Source organism: Herpailurus yagouaroundi, unplaced genomic scaffold (genome assembly GCF_014898765.1).
Source record: "Herpailurus yagouaroundi ecotype Mexico unplaced genomic scaffold, PumYag 142, whole genome shotgun sequence".
Classification (NCBI taxonomy): domain Eukaryota; kingdom Metazoa; phylum Chordata; class Mammalia; order Carnivora; family Felidae; genus Herpailurus; species Herpailurus yagouaroundi.
In genome coordinates, this window is record NW_024412397.1 from 36,422,425 (window position 1) to 36,444,598 (window position 22,174).

Below are 22,174 nucleotides of genomic sequence, written 5' to 3' on the forward strand. Positions count from 1 at the left end.
GAGCCCTAGGGATCTCATGGCTGGGAATTGGGACAGGGCTATGGAGCTCTGGGTGACTGGTGTGGGGAGAGAGTGAAGGAAAGTGGGGAGGTGATTGGGGTCTGCAGATGGGGTTCCTTCCTTCCTGTAAGTAAACGAGTAGCAGGTCCTGGGGTACTCTTCTGCCTCCTTTAGGAAATCCAAAGGGTGTGCCCACCTCCATGTCACCCAGGAAAGCCCCTTATGATGGAGCCTGAAAAGTTGAAAGGGTGCCAGGCTGGACGAGAGGAAGTGGATTGTAGCCCTGCCCTGGGAAGGTTCAGACCACACTGGACAAATCTGAGAAGGGCCGCCATGGGGGCTTGGGACCACTGAGGTCAAGATTCTGGAGACAGATCCAGGCAGACAGGGAGATGTCTGGAAAGGGACAGAATAGGAGGATACGGCCGCACCCCACAAGCATAGAGCTCCATTCCCCAGGGAGGTTCTGTCCCCTCCACTGCACACAAAGGCTCCACCAGGCCACGCTTCTTGCTCCCTCTGCCAAGCGCCTTCCCCCTGGGTTCTGTGCCGGGACAGGTCACATTCCTCTCGGCTTAGACAGGCACTGAGGAATTTCTCTCTCCTCTGTCCTACCTCCCTACAAAAAGTGTTTAGGAAATTAAGGGAAAAAGGTAAAATAGGCAAAAGATACTCGCAAATTCAGAGTCAAGGTCCTCATCCTGAAAGAACTGTAGTGTGGCCACAGGTCCTGCCTGCCCCTGGGACCTGTGGTCCTTCCAGCTCAGGCTGCTGCCCAGAGGGACCCTGGGCACGGGACCCTGACCTGGCTGTAAGGCCTCTGTGTCTGAATTGGGCCTCAAATCCCACCCCTACCTCCTAGAGCCCAGCTGGTGTCTTTGTGCTGCCCCGAGGGGCCCCCTGGCCCAGGGCACTGACACACCTCCCTGTGGTCTTCTGAGAGCTTCCCATCCTGAGAACCCCGAGAGTGGAGGTGGGTCAGTTGAGATGTAAAAATGGCTCAGGGGTTAAGGGCCCAGGTAAGCAAAGCCCACCTGGTTTGTGCTATTCGCTCCTGCCCCTTTCCTGGCAGTCCAGTTACTTTGGTTTTCTGCACACACAGAGGCTCCTCAAATACCCAGTCCTAGGCATCCTTACCCTGGTGGTAAGGGTACTGTCCCATCTCACATAGGACTTCTTGGTGGCACATGGTGGAACCAGGGGCCTCTCCTAGAGACTGTCTCCGGGAAGCAGGCCCAGCAGGCCCCAGGCCCCAGGTCACCCCAGTCATGCAGTGACTCACCTGTAATACCCTGTTCATGCAGCAGGGCCAGGATGTAGTGAAGAGTCCCTCTCCCTGGTGGGGAGAAACTCTGGTGTATAGGAAGGTAGCTCGAGCAGTAAGCGGCACCTGCAGTCCCAGAGAAGGGGCCCCGAAGTAAGTGGGGGACGCCAGAGACCTTGAGCAGATGGCACCTGAGCTGGCCTTGAAGGAGGGGAGTTTCCACCCCTGGAGAAGAAGTCAGGGTGGCATGAACAAGGCCCCACAGAGGGAGGCCCCTGAGGGGGCGTAGGGGGCCCCTCGCGTGCAGAGCAGACAGCTCAGAGTCCGGCTGGTTTTCTCCAGAACCGGAGTGGGGTGTCAGAAGACGCCGTGCCCGGCGAGGCCGCGCTGAGCTCCAATGCAAACCCTTTCTCCTTCACTTGCCTTGGAGGCAATAGCTCTCTGACTCCAAGTTGCTAACCTCATCTCCTTTCTGCCATATATCTCCTGCCGCTGACACTTGCCCCAAACCAGATTAATCAGCTCTTTTATTCTTCCTGCGGTGGAAAGGGGGGAAAAAGAGCCAAACCTAAACATCTATCTATTAATTGCATATTCAATATTAAACAGTGAGATGATCCTGAGTCAGCACTATCACCAAGCTATTTAACAAAAAAAAAAAGTCAGTTTAAAATAATTTAATATCCATTAAATACTTTTTCTGGTGGGAAGAGGGTGGGGAAGAGGTGAATGTTAAAAAAGATGAAAGAAATGGGAGCAGAGAAGGGTGTGAAAGGCGGCTGAGGGAAGAGCAAGGTCTCAGGTGAGAGAGGCAGAGCCAGGCTGAATAAGGATCTCCTGGACCACCCCATGAGACATGAGAAACCACAGCTGGAGGGGGTCAAAGAAGAGAGCTCACTGTGGCCTGGAGCAGGCAGGGAGGGCTTCCTGGAGGGAATTGGACCGAGAGGTATAGACTTGGTGGGAATAAGTGAGGGCACAAAGTGAAAATGGAGCCCTGAACACAAGACCAAGGGGTTGGACTTGTCTCCATGAGAAGCAGGGAACCCTGATCCTGGTGGGGGCACCAGGCAGAGAGAAGGCATCATAGCCATAATGCCCCTGTGCAGGGAGAGAGGTGTTGGCCCCTGCTATTGCCACCAAGAGCCAGGGCTCCAGTTAGGCAGGGAAGGAAAACCCAAAGAGAAAGAGCCTCCCCAGGAGCCATTTCTCTGCAAGGAGATTCCAGTTAACCCCACAGAGCTCTCTGGAGCAAGTTATATTTAAATTGAGTCACCCTCAAATCAGCAAACCAATTCATGAACCGGAGGAATGAGGCAGACTAGAGACAGAGAGGAACCTGGGAGCCCCCCACCTGTCCTGGTCATCTCAGAGGCAGTGACCCTCCCTAAGGCATGCACTTGAGTTCCTCTGCCTCCCAGCAGGCAGGTGTATCTGCCCAGTGAGCTGGTTCATGGTCAGCATCTGAATTGGGTCTCACGGCTGCAGGGGCCCTTCAGCCACTGGGTTTCACTCTCAGTATCTGGATTAGCACCCACAATGTGCTGCCCTGTAGCTCTAACCTCCTCCCCATCCTCCCTGGTCCCAGCTCAGGGGAGCACCAAGGCCAGAAGACAGGACAGCCCCCTGCCCCAGGCAAATGAGGCTCCTGTAGCCAGGTATGGGCACCCCTTTGAGTCAGTCAGGCTCTGAGCACCCTGGCCTTGGTCAGAAAACCTGCTGGAGGGCCCCCTGGGCTGGACTGGAGGAGGCTGGGGCTGGGGAGTGTGCCCACCTCCCTCAAAGGGCCCAAGAGGGAAGAAGTGGCTGAAGTCTGGATTAGGTGTAGCCGATATTGGCCTGATCCCACCCCACCCCACCACTGCCAGACACACACCGTCACCAGAAACCACCCCTATGTTTTCTCAGCAACCATCGACGGGTCAGAAGTTTCAGTTACTGTGGGCCTTATCCGTGCTGTGTTTGGAAGAATTCTGGGAGACAGTCACACATGCTGCACCCCTGCCCTGCCCTGACATGCCATATACCCACACTGACAAAGGCACCCACACAGACCCACACGCATGGAAAATAAACGTCCCCACTGGGAACAGAGTGGCTGGGGGTGAAGCAAAGACTGGGGCCACTTGATTTTATCTCAACATGAAATGACAGAAAAAAACAACAACATGGGGGGCTGGTGAGCCGGAGAAGTTAGGAGTCAAGATGGCTTGGGAGGAAGTCCCAGGAAAGAAGGTATTGGGGTTGCCAAGGGGCCGCCCACCCCTCGGAAGGGGTAGGTGTGGCACTGGGGAGTCCCTCCAGAGGGAAAAGTGAGCAAGGCTGAAAACTGTGTTCTAAGGCCTGCCACCACGGCCCTCGCCCCTCTGCAGGGCCTGGAACTGGAGACCACACACACACACACACACACACACTCCAGAGGACTCAGGCTTTGGCTGGAACATGTGAAGCCCCAGCTGGAGGAGAGAGGTCACAGCTCATGATGGGGACTGCTGAGGGGCTTCCAAGGCCCCTCCCTGTCCAGGAAGGCCTGAGGAGGCTCAGAGAAGAGGGGCCACAGGGGCAGCTGTGACTGAATCCAAGCAGGGAGCCTGACGGAGGCCTGATGATGGCGGAGGGTGGATGTGATCAGGACGACTGAGCTCCCTGTACAAAGTCCTATTGTCCCCCACTGGCTGCAGGGCCTGGGGGAGGCTCGGGACAGACTGAGGGGGGTGGCCCTGAGCTCCAGCCCTGGAGGGGTACTTGCAGTAGTAAGCCACCATCTAGGGAGCACCTATGGAAGCTTCTAGAGGGTGAAGGAGCTTCTTTTAGGTACCCCCCCCCCCCACCCTGCCCCGCAAGTCTTTCAGAATTGCCTGGGTTGAAGGTCTCCACAGCAGGTTCCCTTTCCTCCCTCTGCTTTTCCAGAACTGGGGGCCCACACACGCGTGCTTCCCTCCCCAGCCCCCCTCTTTCCCTCCTGTATCAGTCGTTGGGGGGGGGAGGGTTGGGGGAAAGCCTGGCAGGACTAGGAGGGCACAGGAGGGCTGGGGGCAGGTGTGACAGCCTGGGAGTCATTCCGTGTGCACTCAGTCCCCGAGGCAGGTGCGGGCCAGTCAGTCAGCCAGTCCTGCAGCCCATCACTGCTCCCCCGTTCATTTAATGGCATCTTTGGGGCCGCTATGCCCCCCTCACTGTGGCCGGCACTCATGTGGCAGTGGAGTCCCGCCGGGCTGGCTAATGAGGTTGGACACAATGCATGTGAACGTGGCTCTGAGGCCCTCCCCGAGGCCACGTTCCCCACCAGAAAACCGTGGCTGATTCAGTCCCCCCAGCCTTTCCACCATCTGTAGCCCCATCGGTTCCTGCGGCTTTTTAAATCCTATTAAGTTCCTCATTTCTCCTCCGAGCATTATTTTATTTCTAAACAGACGCAGACAACGTGCTAAGGGAGGCCAGGGAGACCAGCTGAGGGGCATGGGCAGCTCCCTGCTGTTGCCAGGTCCCGGGGCCCCAGGAGACCCATGGCCACACTGTCAACCTCCCCAGGCTGGGTGCCTCACTTCCAGACTTTTCTAGCTATTCAGTCCCATACTCTAGGTAGGCAATTTAGCGAGCGTTTAGAGGAAATAGATGTGCAGGCTGGTCCCGCCGTATGAAAATTCAATAGAAGTTTCAATTTTCTCATCTTAGATGCCAACAACTGTCTCACTGACAAAAGCTTCTGGGTAGACAGAAATCCCTCAGGATTCTGTTAGGAACCCTCGGCCCACACGGGATGGAGTACACAAAAACATAAAGCTTAAGGGCCGTGGCGGGGGGGGGGGGGGGGGGCACAGTACAATGAAGATTAATCTGAAATTATACCAAGACAGTAGGAAACAAGGTTTAAAAAAAGAAACCGATTACTCTAGACAGCCTCCCCCTGGAGATGCAGTGCAGCAGGGGAGAGGGGGAAAGTGTGAGGAAAGGCTTGAAGACCAGTGTGAACTCCCTGTGGGGACCTCCTGGGTGAGGCTCCCCTAGGGGTGGGGTAGGGTGGGCAGAGCCTGAAGCCGAAGAACAGCGTCACTAGGACAGTCAAGTCCCACAGGCTGAGCCTTTTCACCTCTGTCCCCGTGTCTCCCCTTTGAGGCATCAGAGCCTCCCCCGGGTCAAGCACGTTCTGACCTCTACTTTGGGGCTCTGGGTTTGTACCCTGCCTGAAAGACCCCAGAATGAGCAAAGCTGACCCCAGCCCAGCCCAGGGGGTACAATCCTGGGCTGAGAAGGGGTCTGGCGACTGCTGCCCCAAAGCAGACTTCTAAAAGAAAAGCGATCTGTACCTCAGAGCAAAAAAGGCTCTACCCTCATCAGGCCCCATAGAAGGGGCTGTGTCTCCCCACAGAAGGCCCGAAAGCTGGGCAGCGTGTGTACTCCACTGTGGGCCCGTGATGCCTGTGTGTGATTGTGTATGTGTTGGGGGAGTGCATTTCCTTCTTTTGCACACCCCCGCCCCCCACCAGACCCTACAGACCCCTTAGCTCATGGGGACAGTGACATCCTCCTCCTCCCTTCCCACAGCCATGTCTGGGCCCAGAGATGGGCAAGGGGTGGTGGTGAACCTTTGGCTGGGGAATGGCTAACTTCCCTGTTGGACAGGGAACCCCGAGGCCTGGAGAGGCCCCTGGAGCCATATGTCCACCCTCCCCCATGAGTCTGCCTCTCACCCTGCCCCTCCTGTTTTTAAAAACTATCAAGAAGAAAAGCAACTCCACAGTCCATTTGGGCCTCCTTCTCCGGAGCTCAGAAACCCTGTTTCCCCATCCCCACCAGAATGTCTCAAGCTATAGATTGTAATGATTTCCCTTAAACCCCAGCCCCAAAGCCAAGGTCCCGGCTGATCTTTCATGTACCTGAATTCTTGATTTATTTTGGACTGATCTTGAAGAAAAGCCATTGCAGCTTTCAGCTCAGGAAGTTTGAGTCAGACATAAGACAGCAGGGCCCAGACAGTGTTTAGGGAGCAGCCTGGGTAGGGGTCACTGTCGCCCTGCCTGACCCTGTGATGTGCCTCTGGGAAGGGCTAAAGGATTAGACACCTCAGAGCCAAGCCAAGTGGCCCACCAAGGGCTTGGATTCTTTATGGGCAGGAAGTTCTACCACGTGTCTGACCACCATCCTTCCGATTTTTGGTAAAGCATTTCCAACTGTTAGGTTCCCTAGATCATCATGCAAGGTCTCCCTGACCCGGGATTTTATTCTTCATAATTCCTGTTCCTTAAGAATCTTCGACTCCTTTCTTTCCCAAGCCCCTTAAAAAGAAAGAAATTTTAAAACTCCAGGAAGCTTCTCTAGTTTACACAACTGAACCCAAACAGCAGCTTCGGGGAAGACAGGTCTTTCTGCTTGGGGAAGGAGGTGGCTGGTGAGAAGGGTCCCTAGTGAGGCCCCCACAAAGGCTCCAGCGGGCAGGCACGCATTATAAATACCTCAGTAACTCCTGCCATAGGTGTGAAATTATAATCAACTGCAAACCTGCTGAGTTTCAATGGACTTTAGATTTTCAGCTGGGGAAAGGGGTGTTGATTGATCTGCATTTTGTTTTCGAGGGTTTTTTTAAATCCATTCGGCAAGTTAAGTTGAGACTCGCGGCTCCTCGCCAAATTCCCTCTGGCCCCGGCTAATTTAGCAAAGGATTGTTTCAGAGGAAATGGGATATTAATCATTGCAAATGGGCTCCTGGATGATATTTAGAAGCTGCCGCATGTGTGCCCAGGCTGAAGGGGCTGATGACAGGAATCGGAATGGAATGACAGAGAGAGGGGACCGTGGGCCTCTGTCTCCCACCCAGTTTCCACTCCCGTGGCCTCCTGTGGCAGGCACTGTGTGGGCATACAGGAGGAAGACCCCTACTTCTGCAGGAGATGGGCAAGATGAGAGAGAGAGAATGTTACAAGCAGCCCTTCCTGGGCCAGGCGGTCCTCAGCACCGCACTGAGTCAGCCCTGGCATGGCCGAGACGTATCCAGTGCCCACCTAGCCCCTAGCACACTCGGGCAGCCTTAACAACACAAGAGTGGGATGGGGCAGGGAGAGGTAGCATGGATCAGAGAGATCAGAACCAGTTACGCCTGCTTGGCCTTCAGAGGCGAGGGGATTTGAGCAAGGAAGGGCAAAACTTCCAGATGGGAAAATAACCTGAGCCAAGGCAGGTTTGGAAGATGCCGAGAGGCCAGAATGAGGGGTCCTCCTTGGGGGGAGGATGAGATATGGGAGCATTGATTCCAAGGTGCTTTAAATGCATTTCGGCCCAGGGACACCATCTAAAGCTCTGGGGCAGGGATGTTCCACCAGCTGTGGGACGGGAGCCAGAGCAGGGAGACCAGCAGCACGGTCCCGGGCACCATACCCGGGTACTCTGACTCCACATGTCCTGCCCTTCCCACAGTGATGCCTCACGACCGCCTTTTGTAGAGGGGATGATGACACCCCCTTGGATCTGCCATAGGTGGGGTGCAGTTGGCAAACTGTGGAATCTTCCCCGATGACAATAGCTGCAATTATTTTATTCTTAGGGTCCGGTCCATGGGGAATGAGAGGAGGTGACAGTTGGGGGGGGGGGTGGTGAAGACCTTTGACAGGCGTGATTAACAAAGTGCAAATAAAAATCATACTGCCTAGGGCCTGAGCGGCACTGAGCATGTGGATTACCACACTGGGGCAAGAACAAGGAAGGCTTCCTGGAGCAGGTGATTATTGGGATAACAGGTTTACCAAGAGGTAGCATCTAGGGTGAAGTGTCACAGGCAAAGAAATGAAAACCAAGACAAGCAAGGCAAATATGTGGCATCTGAGATCTTTTAAAAATAATATAAGAACAACTAGCAGTGCCTGACTGGCTCAGTCAGTAAAGCATAGGACTCTTGATCTTGGTGTCAGGAGTTCAAGCCCCACGTGGGGCATAGAGATTAATTTTTTAAAATTTTAAAAAGATAGAGTTTAAAAATAAAATAGAAGAACGGGTTTGGCTGGACAGGAGTGTCCACTTTCTGGAAGAATCAGATTTGGCACATTGTGGGTCTCCTTGCTCCTTACATTCCAGGGCACGAACATTTATGCTCATGCACGCAGTGTCTGAGTCAGAGACGGGATCCTGTCCCTTCTCACCCTTCAGCCCGAGTTCACCAGGCCTGTCCCGGAGTGTCGTTTCTCTGTGTTGTGAGTCTGCTCGGTCTTCCTGATCAGACGTGCTCTGCCTTCTGGGAGAGAGGTCGCTCCTTCCCCACCCAGCCCAGCCCAGCACACATGGGAACCAGGCACGCAGCACCTCCACTTTATGGAGGGGAAAGTGAGGGCTCAGAGAGGAGAGGTAGGTATCCACGCAGGCAGTAACCAGCCTTTATACCTCAGCCTTTCCTGGCCGGCTTCTATGACTTGCTGCCTTCTCGTGGGTCTGTGCTGGGGTGCTGGCACCCACAGCAAGCTCTCCCTGTGTCAGTGCCACCCATCAGATGCACAGAGGGTGAGGAGGGGCCACAGCCTTTAGGATGGGCTCTCCAGCATTTCACTCCCCTCACCGAGGCCCTCTGGGGGGACTTAGGGCGGGTCTGACCTGGGTGCAAGCCTAGTCAGAAGGAACATGAGCCTCCTGTCTGTGGCACGTCGAGCCTGGAGGCTCAGCTGAGAAGGGCAGGTGGAGGAACTCCATAACTGCCCGGCAGAGGAGAGCCCAGCTGGGCACTCAGGGCCTCGTCTGTCTGGGCCTGGTGAGGAGAAAGGCTTGGTGGAAGCTGACTTCAGCAAGGACCAGCCAGTGCAGGTTTTCTTTTTGACAGACCCATGATCCCCCCATCACGATGTCACATCACAACACTGGGTAACTGTCCCAACTGTCTTAAGAGGTCTAAGGCTAGACATAAATGGCCAATTGCTGAGAAGAGATGGTCTCTGCCCCTGGAGAGCTGACCATGAAAGACAGATGTGACGGGGTCCCAGGAAGACACCTTCAAGGCTTTGCTGAGCTACAGGCCCTAGAGAAGCTCTCAGTCTGGTGGGGAGATCAGTTCATGGCCTCACGGGCACCAGATGAGCAGTGGAGACAGTGAGCCTTAGCTGGCAGAGGTGAGAGCTGGGCAAGGCAGAGCAGTCAGGGTAGGCTTTCTGGAGGAGGCTCTCTGTTGCACAGGATTAAGGCTGACAAGGAATGGAGGCCCCATGGCCTAGAGCCTATCCAGGAAAAATGAGGAAACCAGTTGGCCTGAGGGGAGGGTTTCAAGGAATGCCCTGCTAAAGAATTGGGGGTTTTCTGGAAGATGATAGGGAATCTGGAAGAGGTTGGTGATTGATGGGAGCTGGACCTGGGAAGACTGGCCACCCACACAGAAGACTGGACAGGGTGTCAAGGAGACCAAGGACAGATGGATGCATGTGCCGGGGGTGAGGGGATGGGCAGGGGGCAATGGGAGTTAAACTGTAAGTTCAAGAGCCCTATTGTCACCATGACACCTAAGCCCCAAAGCTGTCCTTGCCCTGCCCAATACCTGATGCCTTTAGACCTCCAAGTACACATCCACTTTCAGACACACACCCGCTTTTGGATGGTCCTCTCTGACCCTTCTCAGCTGCCCAGCTCCACGTGGTCAGAGCCCTCATCAGGGTCCATCCTGCTGGCATCCTTCTTCCAGCTGTTCCTCACTGGTCTTCCTGGCTCAGAGCCCCTTTCCGGCCCTCTGCCTGAGCCATAGCGTCAGGCAGCGGATGTTAGTTTCTCATCTCTCCGCGGAGATGGTGTCTTCTTTGGGGGCAGGTGTGTCTGGCTGTCCACAGAGTCTGGCTGGGCACCAGCCTCCGGCAGGCCGCCCTCGGTGCTGGCACCCCGAGGCCAGGCCCACACTCATGTCTCTAAGAAGAATCTTCTCCACCACGCTGACTCTCTGCTGGCCTAAAAGCAGCCTCCTCTGGGGTCTCCCCACCCCCGCAGCCCCTCCAGAGTCAGGCCCACGGGCAGGGGGCCGAGGTGGGCAGTGGGGCGGGTGCCACTGACATTGGCATTCTCCTTGCAGCGCATCTTAATAATTTAATGGCTATTAGCAGGGCCTCCATGGTGGTGGGGGAGGGGTCGCAGGGGGAAGATTTATAGAGAGAATTCACTCCAGGTTGGGGTTTTGTCTTCCTCTGTTTTCCTGGCATTTATCATGCATGTTTTAATTTGGATCGGAGAGTTGCTACCATCTGGCCATTATCGCAAAGAAATATTCATTTTCACTGAGTGACACAGGCTCCATTCATCACGGAGTGCGCTGATTGCCCCGCGAGTGTGGGGCTGAGCTTTCTCCTTCATTTGAAATGAACCTTGAGCTATGAGCAGGTCTCGTTTGTAAGGGAGCAGAGGCATGGGGCCAGTGGCTGCCCTGACGCCCCCCCCCCACCCCCACCCCGGCCAGGTGGGTAGGGAGCGTTTTGGGGAAAGGCCAGGGCGGGAGTGGGAGAAACAAGCCGTCTTCTGCCACCAAACCCCTTCCACCTGCCCTCACCTCTCCTGGGTTGGGGTACTGGTGCCCCCCATAGTCTCGTCCCATGTTTCTGACAGCCAGTCCCCCCACCGTGTCCAGGGCAGTCCCCAGGCCAGGAGACAGACATGGCAAAGGTGGCCCCTCTGCCTGGTCCCTGAGCCCTGGGCATCTGATAAATGTGCTGATGCGGGCCTGCCAAGGGTGGATTTGCCTCAGCAACCTTGGTCTCACAGAGTAGCATTCTGGTAGTGTCATTTCAGGTCAGGGCTGTGTGGGGGACAGAAAGGCTCCTCGTTCTCCTCTCATCACGTTATGGTGGCACCATCAGGGCTGGGCCTGTGAGAAGAGACGTGTCTGCCTCCAATTGGGACGCTTCCAGAGTGTCACCCTTGTACCCACCCTTGTTGCTCACTGCAACACGCCATCAGGGGCCGCTGATGTCAGCGAGGGGCATGGAACCAAAGGCATCCCAGGGGGGCATAATGGACCATCCCTCACCGGGTGGAGCCCCACCTCATACCCCCTTAATAAGCAGGCAGCCACATCTGCAATAGAGAGGAAGGAGGAGAAAATATCTTCTCAACCATTTTAAATAGTGAGTCAGGGCACCTACAATTTATAGGGCCCTTCTGTGTTTCCTGCCCCCATCGGGATTCAGATTCACAGTATGAAGACATCGGCTGAGCAGTGCCCCTCAGCCCCAGCATTAGACACCCACAGGAGGGGAGCGAATTAAAACCAGAATCAGCTTCATGGGGGAGATACTTGCTTTGCCAAAAAGGTAAAATCAGACAGCGGGGCCAATTTTCATCTTTAGAGGTTCCGCTTTCCGAGATCTTGGCAGGAACCCAGGGGCCAACTGGCTTTCCATGATCTCTGTACTGGAAACTGTGGCCAGATGTCAAGGCCCTGGCCCCCCTCTAGGACCCAACCCAGGTTTGACCAAGACCCAGGGGACTGTGCTGAGGTAACAGGAATCCAAAGGGAGGCCTCTGCAAGCTTTACTGTCCCTTCCCCATCAGAGAAAGGAGCCACAGGCCTTGTGTGCTCTATACATCCCATACATCATGGGTAAGCCAGCATGACTGACTTTCGACCTCAGGCGGCTTACAGTCTGCCTGGGATGCAGGTGAAACCAATGAAGACATTAGGAAGCAGGAAAAGACCTTGAATCAAAGCACTAAGTTCACCACAAGTGAGGGCCATAAGGTGTAATACAGGAACCCAACTGACCTCAGCCACCCCCTGCGTGGGCCAAGTCCTTGCACTGGGTCACTTCTCCCCACTCAGTGTCTGAAGTATTATTAGTCCATTGTATAGATGAAGCACTGAGACCCAGAACTTAACTTACTGGGGTCACTAGCTGGTAGGTGCATCTGCAAAGAAACTCAGGCCCTTCTGATTCTGAGCACCAAACTCTGTGTCTGGAAAAACCATGGACGACTTTGAGTAGCAAGTGGCATTTCAGTTGGATAGGATGGGAGTAGCGACATCCTAGGAAGGGGGACCTACCTGCCCGCCGGTCCTCACCCTCTGGTTTTCCATCCTGGCACTTGTTGAACTAAATGAACTGTCCTCCACCCTACGGGCTCCTCCTCCCTGTGGAAGCCTGGGCTGAGGCCTCCACCTCCTTCTGGAATGCAGGGACTTTGGCTAAGCTCCGAGAAGGTCCTCTCCCCTTCCCCCCGCAAGAATGCGAAGCGGGCACCCCCTCCCCTCCCTTGGAACTCATTCCGTGACACCAGCAGCTCTGAAACATCTGCTCCTCCATCCCGGACCCACAATTTGAATAAATTACCCCGACGTGGCGGCAGCCTGTTATTAATGGCTTGAGTTTTATAAGATGCTTTAGTTCAATAACACTGTAGCCCGACGCTACGCTTCTCCCAGATATTTTTATATTTTGCCTCTTCCCCGCCTCCTTCCTCCCTCCATCCTCTGGCTGCCTCCAGGGCTCCAGTCCTGGCTACAACCCCACCACCCCCCTCCTCGGGCACCCCGCTGGGTCGTACCCAGGAACTGGGGACCACCAACCCCCTCCTGCTCCCGCTGTGGTTCATCCAGCACCCGCCCGCGCAGCCTGATGCTTCTACGCATCCTCGCGCCCACCGTCCTGCTGTCCGTGTCAGGGGCGGAAAAGGGGGGCCCACAGCCAGATTCGTTGCTCCTCCCCCAGCATCCCCCAAAAGAAACCCACAGGGACAGAGCGGCTGGAAGTGGGGCGATGCACAGAGAACACTGACCACGGACCCTGTTTCTGCACCCCTGATCGCATGGCCGGAGCTCTCCTGCCTTTGGGGACCTGTCAGGAGCCTGGGGAGCAAACTCACTCTCCCCAGTTGGGCTGTCAGTGCTCCCAGCGTGGGAGAAACCACGTTCTCGGTTTCTTTCTTTATTTGCCTGTTCCTGGCTCCTCATTCCTTTGTTGGTTTGTGCTCATGCTCCACACACCTCCTGCGTGAAGCCCTCCCAGGTTACCTCCAAGGCAGGGATCTGGCTCTTTCTACATGCCCAGACACACCCTTTCCCCACTGTCCTCTGTCCTCTGTTTTATCTCCCCACAGCTTGCCAGTCTGCCTTCTAATAGAACCTCCTGGGGCCTGGCCAGCATCTAACTCACAGCCAGCCCTTCTAGAATGATTAACAGCAGGTGCTCATACTGTGCGTTACTTCTACAAGCTTGTTCATCTGTGTGGGTGACACTTCCTGCAAAGAATGGGTGCACTTGCTGAAAAGAGAAAAGTGGGTCAAAGGGTGGGAGGGTTTGTTCACTGGGGATATAGGATAGAAAACATTGAGTTTTAAATAAGTAGCCAATGTAGTCATATCTTCAGTCTGTTCAAGAAAAAAATAATGTAGACCACAATCATGGTCAAGAAGGACAGAGAGGCAAGCTCCTTGCTAGCTGTGCCCCCAGCTCAGGAAGCTGTGGGTACAGGGCTGGCAGGCCACCCGGAGGCTCTGAGCCAGGAAAGCCTAATTCTTTTGAGCCTCCCCCCCCCCCCCCCCCCGGGGGAGTTGGCCCCAGGAGAGCTAGGGAGCCTGTGACTAGGAGGAGCCAGAGTGAGTGTCTGGAAGCAGAAGGGAAGGATGTGCCTTTGTAAGGGGTGGGGGTGGGAGGCAAGAAGGTAGGGTGTCCCGCCCAGCAGGAGGCCAGACCCCCCAGTCTCTGCCCTGGGGGAGGGTCCTGGTGAACCTGAGTGGCCCAGATGTGGTACTCCACTCTTGGAGGACCCTTCTGCACCAGGACCAAATGAACTGTGTAGTTAGTTCCCTGTTCCTGTGGACCCAGTAGTGACCCTGCCATTGGCTCTAAAGGGAGGCCGTCCTGGGCCTCTTCTCCCTTCTCCCACCCCCTTCTGAGGGCTCTAGGACACGGAGGCTCTTGCCACTTCCCATGTGGCCTAATATTACTGTGGGACTCTGCCTTTGCCAAGAGCCCCACCATTATAACATAATTACTGCTGAAAATGACCTTTAAAATATATTTTAAATTCAAAATGTCTTTAAACCCTTCACTGAGCACCATTTTTCAATTTCAATGACTGTTTTCATTTTTGGGGGGAGTGAGGGGTGGGGAGTGGAGGAAGGAGCCCTCCCCCTGAATGGATTTCAAATGGTAATCTCCCCCTGCTACGGAGAAACTGAGCTGGCTCAGGCCACACCTTGCAAGGGGCCTGGGGAGGCTGGTGGGAGAGCACAGCTAGGCCACTTGGCCCCTCTGTGACACTCTCACTTATCCCAGGGCGCTTGAGTAAGAGCTAGAAGATGCTCTGAGAGCCCTGGGCCGACTGCTCTCCCCTCAGCCTTGCTTCTCCTTATTCTCCTGGCTGATGATGACCCATGTCATGCAATGTTTAGTCCCCTGCCTGCTAAGTGCCCTCCAGGGGCTCCCAATTTCTGCAGGATGGACACCCCTCCACACTCTGCTCTCCCACGCCTCCGTTTCATGCCTGTTTGCTCTGACCCGACTGGTGCGCCCTGTCCCACAGGCAGCCTGTGCCCCTTGCTGCTTTGACCGCTCAGTGACAGCAGCCATCTGGGAGGAAGATGGACCAGAAGCAAAGGTGGTAGAGGAATGCCTTCCCCACAGGCTCACACAGGCGGGCCTGACCTGTGGGACACACCACACACTGCTTCAGCCCACCCGTTCTCCATCCCCCAGCTCCTGGGAAACTGCTGTGCCTCCCACCTGGCACGTCCCCATGCTCTGTCCTTACTAGTCCTGTCCCTCCCTCCCCCTCATCTCCTCCAGGAAAGCTGGGCTGGGAGTCCTGTGCCATCCAGTGTCACTCAGCACCTTCTGATGTGGTCACTGTCTAGTGTCCTCCCTCATAGGTGATCTCATGGCAGTCTGCCCTCGGTACCGCTTGTCCCCACGTCAGAAGGGGCCTCTACAGGCCATGTGATGGGGGCAGGCAGGAGATGGAGGCAGGGGGAGGCCTTCTGACACCTTACATGGAGTGGGTTTTGGAAGGACTCAAGTCCCGTAGATGCTGACAGGAGCTCCATTCTCCCCCTCTCCACTGCCAGCAGCAGAAGAGGGTAGAAGCACGGGGCAGAGGAGGGGGCTCTGATGTGATAGGCGCATTAGGTGGTCACTCCGTCCATCTCCACCAGGAAGGGGGGCCCAGTGGGCGTCAGACAGTTCCTCCAGGGTATTCTTAGGACTTTTCTTTAAATGACCCGATTCCCATAGCATCCAACTTGTTTACTGTGAAAGACAACATACATTCCAAAGCAAAACCAAAATGATGTGGGCACCGTCCAGTTCTGTAGATCACCTGAGTTTTTAGATTGTCCATAGTTTTGAATGACCCCTGTCCTCTGCCATGGAAACTAGGATCCCTCAATGCTGAGAAGTTCTTGATGGAGGCTTAGGGCATGACCTTGGGGCCGTGCATATAAAGGACCTCATGTAAAGGAGCTCAGGGCATGTGGAGGGAGAGCGGTGATAAGGCACCCTGGGCTCAGAAGAGGGGGCTTGTGGGGATTTTGAGCCCAAGTCCAGTTGTTGGAACACCTGCTGCCTGACAGGGTTCTGAAAAGGGTGGAAAGGTGTCAGGTGGGCAGGAGACCGGTCTGAAGTGACGAGCTTCTTGCAGAGAGCGAGGTGCCACAGGGACAGAGCAAAGAGCAGCATGGGGCAGGGCAGGACATGAGCCACCATTCCAGCTTGGCCTCTCCTCCTCCGGCTCCTCACAAGCCTCCACCAGATCGGCATTCCTCAAACCAACTTGATACTCTCCCCAAATTGAAGAATCTAGAATATTTCCCTATTTTCTGTCCTCTCTGACTGACTTTCAAGAGTTTCTCTCAATCCAGCCCCAGCTGTTCATCCCCTCCATCATGAGTGTAGGGTAGACATGGAGTTTCTCAGGCATTGAAGTATGAAGAGGTCTAATGTGACTCACCTTGCAGTGTGGTCATCTTAAGAGAAGAATGCTGTCCAGAATAAAGGAGGTGATGGTTCTACGTGTATTGATAAGAACACACCCCCATTTTACAAATGAGGCACTTGAGGTTCAAAAAAGAACTAAATGATTTGCTTATGATCACACAAAAATAATAATAATTGGATTGGAACCCAGATGTGCATGACTCTGAAGTCTTGGCTGTAAGCCCCTTCTCTCTTCATTCATTCTCCCAATCCTGCCCAGCCACAAACCCAGCTCAAAGCTCAAAGCCTCCCTCCTCTAGAAAGCCTCCCTTGCTTGCATCAGCCCTCCCTGAACTCTCCCACCCTCTGCACAATCCTTTTTGTGTGAGTGTGTGCAGCTTGCTCTTCAGTAAGGCCACAAGTTCCCTAAAGGTCAGAGAGTAGCCCCAGTCCATACATCTTCCTGCGGATCCTCCCCAGAGCCAGACCCAGGTGGGGGAACCAGGGCAGGCCCACCTTCCCACATCAGTGTCATACCTCTTCCTCTGCCTGCACGGGCCCAGAGCAGGCAGGCAGCCTGGACAGTGGTGGCAAGGGCAGCAGAGCAGGGAGAAGGTGGAAGGTGGAAGGTGGAATCATGCCTTGCCAGGGGAACATACGCGCTCCGTGATGTATAGGAACGAGAGAGTGCATCGTTTTCCATACTGTGTCACAAATATCATATTTATAACATCAATTAAATGCCGGTGACTTCAATCATTTATAATAGAGACACAGCCACTCAGTGAACCATTAGCAGAGTCAGCGCCTTCTCCCTCCTAGCGGGGTCGGACTGAGGGATGGCTCAGCCTGGGCTGGGTTCCCAGTATTTCCCTGGAGGGGCTCCCGGGGCTCATGGAGTGGGAGAAGGGGCGACATGGAGCAGGAGAGCCCCCACCTGGGGAGGTGCGGCCCAGGCAAGGCTGAGTTGGGAGAAACCATTTGCTCCCACCTGCTGCCTTGCATGAGCCCCCAGTGCAATGAGCTGGAGGGAGAAGGGTCCACAGGGCTGTCCTGGGCTTGCTCCTCCAAGAGCACTTACCCCACAAACTTTACCGCTGGGACCGGAGCCACGCCTGGGGACTATGGGAGGTTACAGGCCCTGCCCTCTGGAAATGCTGTGGTGGATGCGGTGCAGGGGTGCAGAACGCAGGGCCACAAGCCATCAGCGAGCACCTACAGTGGCAGGGGAACCACGCCCATCTCTATTTCTTGCACGTCAGCTATGGTGGAAGACAGACGAGGACTCGGGCAGGGACACGATTGGGTGAGGACACAGGGAGCTGCGGGAGCTCCTGCAGCGGCCCTCACCCTCACCAGGGCAATTTGTCTCCATCCCTTGTCCCTTCTGAGCCTCCTTCTCTCTCTGAGGACCTACTGCCCCCATCCTTTCCATTTCCGTGCCTCCACCTGTGTCCCCACAACCCATCCTCCACATGGTGGCCCCATCAGAGCCCATCTCTTCACCACATAAACTCCCCAGAGGCTTCCCATCTTCTCTCTCAGATAGGAGTCCAAGACCCTCACCTGCGCGGGCCCTGCCGGTCCCATGACTCTACCGCGGCCACCCTCTCTCTCTATCTCGTCCTCAGACACCCCTGCTCCCCCGTGGCACCAGCTTCTCCCTCTGCCAGCACCTCTCCCTTATACCACTGCTCATCAGGTCTCAGCTTCTGTGTCCCTCTCACCCAGGCCTGTCCTGATTTGCCAACTAACCGCAGCCCCAGGTCCCCCATGTGACACCGTGTCTTATTATATTCCTGGCACAGACCGCTACCTGATCTCTTCTATTTCTCCTCCTCTCCTCCCCACTTAAAGGTGAGCCCCATGCAGGCAGGGACTCTATTTGGTATGTGGCACCTTGCAGGTGCCTGACCCAGAGCAGGCTGTCGGGAAATGAATGGGGGAGTGCACAGGACAGGCACCCACAGGGATAGCGCTAGGAAAGTAGTGGGGTGCAGGATCCAAAGTGGTGGGGTGTGGGGTACAGTCAGTGAATGTCTGCAACAGCAGGAGTTACATATACCAGGCCCTGGGCCAGATACTTAGGGGTCAGAGGAGAGGGGGCAGGTCCCACCTTCAAGGAACCTCAAGGAACAGAGGGAGCCCTGGGTTCAGGTCTTCCTTGTGGGCTGGGGAAGCTGGGGAGGGATTCCTGGTGACCAGGGAGCTTTCAGAGGATCAAGAAAACTGGAGGCTCCAGGTGGTGGACGGGAGTGGGGTCTGGGTTCCAGGCCCTGGGACAGCCTGACAGCAGCTGGGAGAGGATGGGCCACAGTAGGGTGTGCTTCGGAGGGGAGCTGCACAGGCCCACGAGGAATCTGGAAAGGGAGAGTCAAAGGCAGGGCCCACAAGGAATCTGGAAAGGGAGAGTCAAAGGCAGGGAAGCGCAGGGCTGGAAACGCGACTCACTAGGCCTGGCCGGCTTCCAGAAAACTCTGTGCAATCAACCAGAGAAACACATTTGAGAAAACACAATTGTGAGAGTAACTTTGAAGCCTCGGTTGCCATGGGAACATATCTGTAAATACTTAACTGCAAACATTAAGTGAGTGACACAGGGGAGTGGGTGGGGAGCTAGGAGCAGGAAGGCACCAGCCCTGGCCTCGGGAGCCCCTCCCCTCCTTCACTCCTCGCTCTGGGGTCTCTGCTTTGGACCCTCTAACTTTCACCCTCCTCCATGCTCCTCCTCGTCCCCCTGAACCCCACCCTCAGAGGGGGAGGATTCCAAGTGTTCCCTGAGACTCCCTTTCTGTGGTAGTGCCGCTTGATCTCTGGGTCCCATGCTGGGCCCCTGGGACCCTCAGTCCTGTGAGCTATCCAGCCCAGAGGTGCCAGGCCTGGCCATTCACTTTCCCTCTCCCCTCCTCACTCCTGAGGGACAGGCACAGTGAAGCGGCATAGAAACAGCAAGTCTTTGCAACAAGTGCATGTAAGAGACCCAGATGTTTTGCCTGAAGGAAATCTTGGTCCAGTTTGCTGCTTCAGGACCTCCCCTTCTCCACTGCCCCTCCACTGGTCCATCTGGTCAAGACTACCCTCGCCCTTTTGCTCAGGGCTCTGCCGTGGCCCTGTGACTGTGTGGGGGGCCTCATCCGAGACTTCCTCTGCCTGCCCTGGTCCTGCCTAGAGGTTCTTAACCTTTCTGGATGATAGACCCCCTTGGGAAACTGAAGGAAGCCTTTCATCAGTCAGTTGTTCCACAGAAAGTTAACAGCCAGGCCTTGTGCTAAGTACTGGGCGATCTCTACCCTCCCAGGACTTATAAAATTAGGGGACGGGGGAGGTAGTAAGCAAAAACCGCAATCAAAAGCAAGGGCTTCAGCTTGTCAGCCAGTGTTCAAGGTCAGGACAGGGCCCCCGTGGCCCGAGATGGATGAGGGAAGAGAGAGAAGTAGTCGAGGGAAAGGGTGGGTTTGGACCCTGTGTAGGACCTTGTAAGCCAATTTAAAGGCTTTGGGTTTTATGCAGAGTGAAACAGGAAGCCACTGGGGGCTTTGAGCCGAGGAAGGACATACTCTATTCCAGCTGGCTGCTGTGTAGAGACAGACTATAGAGGACGAGGGAGAGGCAAAGGACACTTGGGAGGTTATTGCAGTGACCAAAGAGAGATGGACATGGCTCGGACCAGGACAGTGGGTTTCGTGGTGAGAAAAAACATGGTCGTCGGAAGAGGGAACGTTTGCACATCCTTGGGCCATTTTCTACACTCCTTTAAGATGCTCCTAGACTCCAAGGCTCAGCCATAGTCCCTTTGAGGTCCTGTGGTTCAGACCCCACCTTCCTTCCTGGGTCTCCCCCACTCCAGAGGACACCTGTAATCTTTAGCTCATCTGTGGAGCTGAGGTTAGCAGATCCTTTGTGAGCCCAATGTCGGCCAGGCCGCCTTCCCAGCTCCCACAAAAGGAGGGCAGTTAGCAGTAGAACTACATACCGTTAGTGGCAGCATCCCTGCCCAACACCCAACAGGCCCTGCTGAACGCCTGGTGAATTGATGGGCCAGAAGGCGCTTAGGTGGCCCAGGCACCCTTGGGTGGTCTGTGATGAACCTCACAGACATTATGCTGAATCAAAGAAGCCAGACACAAATAAGTACATTCTGTATGAAGTTCTAGAACAGGCAAAACCAACTGTGGTGACAAAAGTCAGAACACTGGGTGCCTTTGAGGAGATTGGGATGCTTCCTGGAAATGGTCATGAGGGAACCTTCTGGGGAGATGGAAATGTTCTATATCTTGGTAGGGGTGTGGGGTACATGCACGTTCGTATTTCTCAAAACTTACTAAATTACACACCCAAGATGTATATGTTTCACTGTTGATAAATTTTATCTTTAAAAAAAGGAGACCTAAGAAGGATGGTTGTGGCCCAGACAGAAGTAGGAGGGGTCAGCTGCCTAAGAGGATGCTGTCTTTTGGGGAAAATGGTCCCCCCCATCCGGTCATCAAGTGCTCTGAGGCAGCTGCAGGCAGGGGGAATGTGATCTGATAAAGGAATTCGTGTTGAAGTGTTAGAGGTTGACTCCAGGGAGAAAGTGATTTTGCATTTTAAAAGTGAATTCTGCAGACCGCAGTGCTTACCTCAAGAGAAGATTCCAATGGTGGGATTGAAGACCCCTTGGCAGGCGGTGGGTAGGAGCCTCCCAGTGCCCTCACCCACGTGTCACACCTCACAGGTGATCTGCTCTGTGAACACAGTGGGCCAGAGGTGGGGTGGGGAGAGTAGTTTATAATCATCTTCCCCTTCCAGGTGCCTCTCCAGTGGCCTCCCTTCCCCCACCATCTGGTTTTTGCCTCCCCCTGTTACCCTCTTATCTCACCCTGGCTGTTGATGTTGCCCTAAGTGATCTCTGGTCCAGGTCAGAGCTTTAACAGAGTCTGGTTTCAGTCTGGTGTTTCTCATCCCGCCCATGGGTCTACGGGAAAAGGCCAGAGCAAGGATTCTGCTTTCAGATTTGGCCCTAGGCTGGGGGTGATTTTGGACCGTGAGTGGGGCCAGAGCCATGGGCTGCCCCCTGGGTGGGGCATTGGTGTAAACTGGGGCAGTCAGGGAGGGCCTCAAAGGAGGGGTGTTACACGGGGAGGGAGCACAAAGATCAGCATGGGAGGAAGGCAGCATGAAACTAGGTTGCCCATAAATTCCAATGTGCCAGGACAGGTCCAGAGTTGCCAATGGTTGTGGATGAATTATTTTTAATTTTTTTCTAATTTTATTTATTTATTTTGAGAGAGAGCAAGCATGAGCAGGGGGGTGTCAGAGAGAGAGGGAGAGAGAGAAGCAGAAGCAGGCTCCTCGCTCTGTCAGCGTGGAGCCTGACGTGGGGCTCAATCTCACCAATTGTAAGATCATAACCTGAGCTGAAACCAAGAATCCATCGCTTAACCAACAGAGTCACTCATCCCTGTCCTGGATGAATTATTAATAGTGTCCCCTTTCAACCTCCCAAGGGTCCCAGTTTGGACAATAAATTATATGATACCCAATAGGTTAAAAACAAACAAAAAAGATGACTAAAGGGCACAGCCAAGAGGTAGGTATGTCCATGGATATGCCAAGTGACTGGAATGTGGGGTCTTGTAGGAGACAGGAAAAAGAAAGGGACAGCAGGGAGGAAAGAGACAGGGCATGGCGGGGTCCTGAGCATCCAGAAGAGACCTCCAGAGCTCCCCCAAGGGCTCCTCCCTAAGCAGGTGGTCCACAGCGATGCCACACCCCTGCACTTCCAAGAGAAGGCCAAGACCCAAGAAGTGACACAGTGGGCACAGGTTATACAACTCACTGGTAACGAGCCAGGCTCAAACATGGGCCCTGACCTCCAGCCCAGCTCCTCTCCCACACCCCAACATTAGCAGGGACCAACCCTGGGAAGAGAGTGACAGATGTGTGTCCATCCAGTGCTGGATGTTGAGGACTCCCGGGCCCACCCAGGCACTGCCAGTAGAGGTGGGGTACAAATTGTATACCGATCCAATTCCACCCCTTCCTAATTCCTAGCTGTGCAACTGTGGGTGAGCTT

The 22,174-nt window shown here is 54.8% G+C and overlaps 1 protein-coding gene across 50 annotated transcripts in view; it reads left to right on the top strand.

Moving 5' to 3' along the window:
• Positions 1-22,174, top strand: part of CELF4 (CUGBP Elav-like family member 4) — a 297,460-nt gene that overhangs the window by 224,314 nt on the left and 50,972 nt on the right. The window lies entirely within an intron of this gene.